The sequence below is a fragment of the Megalopta genalis genome, chromosome 4 (genome assembly GCF_051020955.1).
Source record: "Megalopta genalis isolate 19385.01 chromosome 4, iyMegGena1_principal, whole genome shotgun sequence".
In the NCBI taxonomy this organism is placed as follows: domain Eukaryota; kingdom Metazoa; phylum Arthropoda; class Insecta; order Hymenoptera; family Halictidae; genus Megalopta; species Megalopta genalis.
Window position 1 is genome coordinate 7,375,950 of NC_135016.1, and position 9,085 is coordinate 7,385,034.

Below are 9,085 nucleotides of genomic sequence, written 5' to 3' on the forward strand. Positions count from 1 at the left end.
ATGTAAGACACTCCTCGCAACGCAGTGAACCGCCAACCAATTTACTCATAATTCCATGAGGGAATTCATCGCAAATGCTCCAAGCTAATTAACAAAAAAAAACTAGACAATTGCGCGTATCCACTGGAAACAATGTATTTACTTGCTTGAAGTTCTCTTGATCGTTGTGGTAAGCGTAGCCAACGTAAGGGAAGAAAATATGAATCGAGAAGGCACCCACGTCCGCAGAATTTCGTCGCGTCGACGGAAAGACACAAGCGTCGTGTAATTAGTGTTCATTGAATCGAATGTGAAAAGACGCGGGCAGCTCGGCTGCGTGCGACGACGGAGAAAAAAGCCGGGGAATAGAGCCGACACCGACGGTGCACGCCCCCGCATCGCGTCACGGTTCGAGCGGAGCACTTCTGTAAATAGAATTAACAACCGTACAAGCGGGTTTAATTAAAACTTCTTTCGGTCAGCCGGCATCGCCGAGCGGACGCGTCGAATTTTTCAGGGCGCGTAATCGACGAGCGAGATCCACGGCGAAGATCCGCAGTAATTATCCGACGGGCCCGTACCCGCCTCGCTAAGAGCCACAATCGTGGATCAGTTTTGCGGTTGCCCACGGCCATTTGTAACTATTATCGCGCGTTAATGCATAAATGCTGGGACGTCGGATATAATGCTCAAGGGGCTGGGCGTAATTATTCATTATTCTGCGCCGGGCATTCGATCGAACGTGTGAAATATGGACGATTATTCTGAGTTACCGCGTCCCGTTGTTCAAGATGTTCTACAGGCACCGCGGTTACCTGCCGAATTATGCCACGCTCGTTGCTAATGAGTCGTTTGGAAGATGCACTCCGGGAAACGAGCCTGGCTTTTATTGGATTCTGCCGAGGAGATTGATCTAATCCGGGAGCGGGTAACGAGCTGCGATCATTCTGGATCTAGTTCGGACTAACTGTGATCATTCTTGATTTGTCTCGATCACTCGTGACCACGCGTGATCATTTCGTAGCGACTAATTATCGCTCTTGCTTTTTCGTGACCGCTTATGACCACTGTAACTAACCACAATTACTGCTCACGGTTACTTTACCATAATTCACGAATACTCTATATTGTTTCTAACCAGATTTAATAACTTTTACTTGTCTATGATAATTTTATGATCGATGAATATTCTAGATTTAATGCAGCTTAACCCTGACCAGCTCCGATCATTGTTCACCACTTTCGACCATCTGTCGTTGTCAGTGACCGTATCTGACCACTCTGTGACCATTCGTGAACACTCAGGACAATTTTATAATGACTCAGGATCACTCTACATTCGCTCTGTAATAACCTCTAGTTTTAAGAAGTCGAATCCTGATCGCTTCTGACCATCCTTGTCAATATATGGTTAAATTGTCAGTGACCGTATCTGACCACTCTGTGACCATTCGTGAACACTCAAGACAATTTTATAATGACTCAGGATCACTCTACATTCGCTCTATAATAACCTCTAGTTTTAAGAAGTCGAATCCTGATCGCTTCTGACCATCCTTGTCAATCTATGGTTAAATTGTCAGTGACCGTATCTGACCACTCTGTGATCATTCGTGAACACTCTAAATTATTCCCAACCACTTTTGACTACCTGTACTCACTCCAGGACAATATTATAACGACTCAGGATCACCCTACAATCGCTCTATAATAACCTCTAGTTCTAATTCAAGTTAACTTAAACTCTAGTTTTAAGAAGCCGAATTCTGATCACTTCTGACCATTCTTGTCAATCTATGGTTAAATTGTCAGTGACCGTATCTGACCACTCTGTGATCATTCTCGTAAACACTCTAAATTATTTCCAACCACTTTTGGCTACCCGTACTCACTCCAGGACAATATTATAACGACTCAGGATCACTCTACAATCGCTCTAGTTTCAATTCGAGTTAACTTAAACTCTAGTTTTAAGAAGTCGAATCCTGATCGCTTCTGACCATCTTTGTCAATCTATGGTTACCAATGACCACGCGTGATTACATTATGACCCTCGACGAGCACTCAACATTGTTTGTAACCACTTTCGGTGATTATGCGCCGTTCTGAGCCATCGAATAGTGCCCTCGACCCCTCTCGAAGCTGCGGAGCACGTGAAATATTTCGATCCTCGATACCTCGTCATTATTCACCCGCACGCATCTTAATTACAGGGCCACAACATCGACGATGGTCTATGTACGTTCGCCGGAAACATCGCTAACTGCTTTGGCATTATTAGAAAGTTTCGTCAGGATTCAGCCTCCACGGGGAGCCGCCGGTTCGAATCGGGGGCAAAGTTAAGCTCGTTAAATAGTTCCACCGGGCAATCGATGATAGTTCCCCGCAGTGTAAAATTCCGGTCCGTGCTGGCTCGATCACTCATTCCCGTCGTGTAATGTAATCTATTTAATAAATCGTTGCCGAGAAGAGGGGCCTTACCTCGCTTCATCGGCTGCTTGTCCGGCAGCCATCGTTCGATCCGTCGATGCTCCTCGAACCAGGCGCCTACATAAACACTTCGCCAAGATAGCTTTGTCGTCACGTAACTTCGAGTATGCAACCCGATACCCTTTGTCCTCTTTAGCTAACAGCCATCGATGATCAGCTACCAGGCACCTAAACAGTTCTTGTTCCGAAGCGATCAAACTTGCGGTCCGCATTAAATCGCACGTGCTACCAGTCGCCACGGGAGGATCGATAAACCGCGATACACGGCGCGCCGTTCACTAATGATCCGAAGATCTAGGCAGCCGGTCGACCCCTCCCCCCTATCCCCCTCCCGAAAGAAATTCGACCGGTGTAAACGGTGAGCCGGGCGAAAACAAAGCTCGATTATTATAGCGACCGCCGCGTATCGTCGATGAGCCGGCCTCGTCTGTTTCCGGCCTCGTTTATCTTGTTCTTTTTTTCTTCACCAGAGAGTCGTTAAAATGGCGCGGGCACAAGCGACCCCGATTTTGTTATCCCTCACGAGCCGGTCCATCGAATCGCGCCGCGACTTTCCCGGGCGAAGAGAAACGAGGCTTCGAGAATTCAGTTTCGACCGATGCGGTGATCGTCTTTATTGCTCACAGCGGCACCCCGCACGCGGATAAACGCCTGTTTATGCGGGAACGTGTAAAATTTGAAAGTAAATCAGCTTGTTGGTGTTGCCACGGCAACGCTTCCCGCCTCGATTGTTTTCGAAGCAACGCATTCCTGTAAACACGAGCCGACGGGAAATAATTGGTTCGAAAATATCGCATTGTAATCCGACGCTTTGTTTACCGCGGAATATTTCATTGCGGCTTCGTTCCATCGATTACGGCTGGACGATGGACTTACCGGGAAATTTTTCCAGTCGAAGGAGCTTCCGATCAGAAAAAAAGCAGCCTCCTCCGTGGACCTTGTAGCCGTTCGAGTGCGTCCGCACAGTCGCATCCCGCTATCCGTGCAATACGGTGTTTAATATTGGCCGGTTTAAAGCCAGCTTGCGGTGGAGGAACATTGGCACTGTCGGTCGTTCTCTTTAACGGTTATTGGCTCGCAGTAATTCTCTAATCTCTGCTGTCACCGGCCTCTGTGTTTCCGTTTCAATATGGCCGTCCCACGGATTACGATCGCAGGTACAGCGATTCGGTGTCGCAGCCAGCTGCCAGTGGAACTTCATTACTTCGAGGCTTATCGAATCATCTCGCCGGAAAATCAGCAGGGAGGGAATAACAGAGACCACCGGGCGCACAACCCCCGCGACCCGCCCCGCCCCGTCCCGCCGAGCCGCCCCTCCAGTGGGCTCTAAGAACCCCGGCGCTCCCTTTGATCGGATCCACTTGACGTTTCTACCCCGAGATTCGATAACTCCGGATCGAGTGCCTGATTTACGCGTTTGCCACGGTCTGCGGTCTGCTCGAGACCCGGCTCGCTGACTTCGAGAGACACTGCGGCAACTTGCGCCGAATGACTCGCTTTTAACCCCCCTCCACCCAATGAAAATACTCCTCATGAAAGTCAATTCAGAGCCCCGGCAAAAAAACGGAAATTCGTTCGGACGTTTCAGCACAATAATTTTCTGTCCCGGATTTTTCTCGTTAACATTTCTGCTGAACGGTCTTCTGACGGAATCGCTCGGCTCGCTGCACCACGAACGCTGCCGTGCCATTGTTCAAAACAATTTTCACGCTGCTCGATAAGACGATGATTCCGTGTTCGCCGGGGATTCTCGCTCGACGGATTTTCTACGGCGTCGCTTTTGTTAAATCGCGTCAACCTTTTTTCGTTTTTCTATTGAAAACTGGTGCGCCGTTGTTCGAAACCATTTTTTCACGTGGCTCGATAGAATGAGGATGATTCGGTGCTCGAAGGATTAATTTCGAAATTTTGAGCGGCGTTGTCGTTGGTGGGAACAATGTTCACGTTGCTTGACAAAATGAAGAATAAAACGAAGATTCGACGATCAGGGGATTAACTAGTAGAGTCACTTCAACTCGAAAGAATGACGTTATTGTGTTAGAAGAGGTTAATTTCAAATTTTTCTGTACAATGTTTCTGTAAACTTCACAAATTTTCTCGTCAGAAAGCGGAGTACAGTAATGTCTCTCTAATTGACGCTCTGGAATTGACGAAACTGGAAAAAGGAAATACGATTATTCGAGTTTTGCGGTTCGTTTTTATAGTTACGAAATGTCAACGACTTTTAAAAACAAGCCGCAAGGCTCGAATTATCGTGATCTCCTCTTCCCAAATTGTCCATTTTCGTGCATAATCTGCGCGTCAGTTAGGGTTAAATTCTGTGCGTCAGTTAGGGAGACATTACTGTACCATTGTTCGCAGACAATTTTCACCTTATTCGACAGGGCAAAAAATGTCGTGTGTTCAGTAGAGTAACTCAACGTTCTTCTTGCAATTTACATTGCTCCATAAAACGGAGAAGATGCCGTGTTCATAGTATAAGTTTTCAAAACAAGTTTTACACTGCCTGATAAAACGAACAAGATTCTGTGTACGCAGGATTAACAAAACAACTTCCACATCGCATGATAAAACGAAGAAGATTCCATGTTTACAAGACAACGTTTCGAAACGAGTTTTACGCTGTTCGAGAAAACGATGAAGATTCTGTGTTCGGAGAACTAACGAAAGAATGTTTACAAAATAACTTCTGCATTGCTCGACGTAATGAGAGATGAATTGCGTTCGGTGAATTATCTCAACATTTTTGTTCGGCGTTGTTCTAGTACAATGACTTTTGCAACCCTTCGCACCAGAAACTAGCATGCAATTGTCTAAAACGAGATTTCGCTTCCGTTCGATTGTTTCGATAACAGTCTGAATTTTCTTTAAATATCGTCTGCGCCTTAATTGCCAGCATAAAATAGGAAAGATCAAGCAGGAGCATTGCGCTCGTCGAAACGATCGCGGCGTCGAGAGGGTTACCGCGTGGGAGGCAGAGCGCAGAAGGCGTAACAGTAACCCAGATCGATACTGACTTCCGTTATATTCACCCTGTTCCCGAATATTGTAGTTAATCCACCCTAAATATCCTTTAAGCCAGTCTTAGACAACCCTTTCGAGTGGAGCTACCAGTTACGCGAGCGCCGATCATAGTTCGCGAGCATTAGTTTGCATCCGGCTTTAGGCGTGCTTAGGCATGGTCGGCTAATGAACTATTCAAGGGCTGGATTCTTGGTGGGAAATCATCTGGAACGTCTTCGGACGTTCGTTTCAACAGGCTACGGGAAGACCTCGTACTTTAACACGGTCTTCCACGGCACGACGAAATGTTTAATAAAGTTTAATGAGATTTTCAGCTTCTTTGAAACGCGAGAGGATTCTTGATAGCAACGAAGGAGAGTATCGTATCCTATCGAGTTCCAATCTTCGTAAACTGGTCGACGGTGGGTTTATATTTCGCCAAACAACCGACGATATAATAATCGTCTGCAGCTTTTCGCGGGGTTCTGGAAAAAGCCTTCTAAATACGTCGGTTCGTTTTGGCGCAACGTTTCCAGCATCTGTAAGCAAAACGTTCGAGACTCGTCCGACTTATTCGGCTCTTGCGCAACCAGGTTCGCTCGGCTTACCCGTGGAAGTGGAAGCGGCTCGTATAGATCAGACGCACGATTCCGGGCGGTTACGGTCTCTTAAAAAATATCTCGAGCCGAAAAAGCTGGCACGAATGCCGGTTAGTTACCGTCGCGGATGAGTGACAAGGACTCGAACCGCTCGAGATCGTCGTAAAATATTTTCTTTATCGCAAATGACGAGTAAAGGGAAGACACTTAAGGCTCGCGCTTTACAAACGACTGTCGCGGCACGACGCCACGAGGCTTTTAACGCCGGGGCTTCGGTTTCATTCATACGGTTGTAGCATCAGCCTGCACACCAAGGCGCGCCTAAACGCGCGCGCACGGAGGCACACGTAAACTGGCGGCGTGTATACACGCGGGGAACGCGCGCGCACAGGCCAGCGCACAGAAGAGGACGATGCCGGAGTGAACGTTGCGGCGGCAACGGAGGATATCTGTCACATTTACGCAATATATCAGCGCGCTTTTCGCGCTTCGTACGCTTCAATGGCGGCACATATTTTCTTTACATCCGTCCGACCCCTCGGAAAGCCACTTTCATACGGAACCGGCTTGCCACGTCAAAGCTCTTGTCAAATAAACGTTGCGGAAGCCGAACGATATTAAGTTCACCGTGGAATCGATGTCAATACCCGGGCCGATGCTTGTTCAAATCTTATTTTACCTTCCGTAGCACTTGTCACGGCGGGTGTTTCGCTCCTCTCTGAATATTTTCGAGCCGGCTCGCGTCGAACGTATCCCCCCTATGCCAGCTGGTTTCGCGCGCATTCGCGCTCATTCTTCGTTCCCGCCGCTGAGACAAACCCTGCCGCAGTGCCCTTAATCAACCCCTTATTTCTTAATGAAGCTCCGCGCGTATCGGGCACGCTGAAAATTGAATCGGCTGCTGCACGCGCTGCTGAATTCGATTCGACCCGCGGCTGATCATTACCGACCGCTTCTACTTGGCGCCAGCGATTCTCTCGAGGAACCGTGTGCGAAAGAATGTCGAATTCTGCGCATAATCACTAGTATGATTTACTGGTCGGACTGGAGTTTCAATGTGAAACACAATCACGGTCGCGATTTCTCGTCAGATACTTTCTGTCGCGATTGAAAGGCTCAAGATAAAAACTGTGGTGCTACAGCTGACGAATTCGAAATCACGCTAACCTTTACATCAAACTCCTTTCAGACGTCTTCAATCTTGACGATAGTAAGATTATGTTATAATTCGGGAATATTTTCGAAGATATTAATTCGATGATATTTTTGAAGTCATTAATTTGATGGCATTTTAAGATATTAATTTTATAATATTGACAAAACTTCGTTATCATGTAAATGTACCAGTAAAAATTGTATTATTTATTTTATGGTATACACTGCGATAGCATTTGGGTACAATTAGTTTTCTTTGAGTGGGAAACACGATACGAACGTTGTTATGTCCGTTTGCAATTTCTTCGAAAATCTTATTTTAATCCTTGACTGTAATAATTTATTAAAAGAAAGAGAACAAATTTATATTTAGCTTGTTCTTACAATCACTCGAATGCTCAAATGTTGGCGATAAGAGAACAGAATTTCATTCCGACTTAAAACGACGAAATGACATTTCTATTCAACAGGTTATTTCTGCAAATGTTCATAACGAGTCAGGCTCTCCAAAGTACGCGGCAAGTTAAGTTTACACAGACGCCAAATTAAAAAGTAAATATTAACCGGTTAGCTGTTGTAATCTCTTTGGGAAAGTATACGAGCTAACGTAATTAAGCAAGTACATTTAATAGACTGTAAATACGTTGTGTTTATTTGATTTCTTTCATACTTATGTTAAACAGCTCGCTTTTATAAAATATACAATTTAATAGATCATGTCATAATCCCTCAGAAACAGTTAGCTGTTTTTACAGTAAAAAAACAACAACAGAAGAAACAGTGGAATACAAAATTTTGCTTCGAAAAATCTTGCTTCGCGAGAACGACGAGATCAAATGTATTCAGACTTCTGTCCATTTTTATAACAATATGTGCTCGAATTAAGAAACTCATTTCATCATTTCCAATGAAAGAAGCTTCGCGGTATCAGCAGTTTTAAAATGAGAAGCGTGAGACCGTCCGGTGCGCTAGTTTTAGCGTTAAACAGTGCAGTCAATCAGGAATTTGAAAAGCAAGTGCAAGTAGAATCGATCAGCCATTGTTAGATTAGTCAGCCAGATCGACCAGCCTGATTCTTTCTCCAACCTCAAATCACTGCTGATAAATATCCTTCTTCTTGAAACCGACGGTCGTTGTTACATAGAAAATGAATGACAAGGGGTAAAGCAGTCAATATGGAACAGTGCAGTCAATCATGAATTCAAAAACCAAATAGAATTTGTTTACAATATACTCGTCGCAAAGAATCGCAACAAAATTACAATATAACCACTCCATCCGTCAGAACCAGATAACTGGTTTAACATCTCGCATCTCGCCGCTTCAAAATCGGCCCGAACCGTTCGAAAATCAGCGCCGGGAAAACAAGCGTTTCAAACCCGCAGCGCCGTCCGATGTGTACAGATACGCGTCCGGAACAACGAGGTAAGAATTTCCTCGGAAATCTTGATCGGCTGGCGAGGTGCTCGACGGATGAAATCGTCGGCCTTAAGCGGGAATCGAATTTCCAGTGGGCGATCATCATTAAAGTGGAGCGGGCGATCAGGATCGTCGCCGCAGAGCGGATTCGCAGGTGCTCGATCCCGCGAGCGGCGTCCAATCAAGAAGTTGGGGAGTAAACGCGTCGAGGCTGATAACGGGGCATCCATTTTTACTTGCACCCGCCGTAGGAGCCGAGAGAAGAAGCTGTAGGAGGAGGACCGGCGAAGGAGGACGACGAAGGAGCTGGGAAAAAGTAGGAAGAGGTCTCGCTCGGCCGGGTAAGAGGAGAGAGAGCTCGTTCGCGGCGCAAACTCGTTTCGAGTTCGCGGGCCGGTGAGCCGAGGATTACTCGCCGGGAGCGTATATGGTATCAGGAT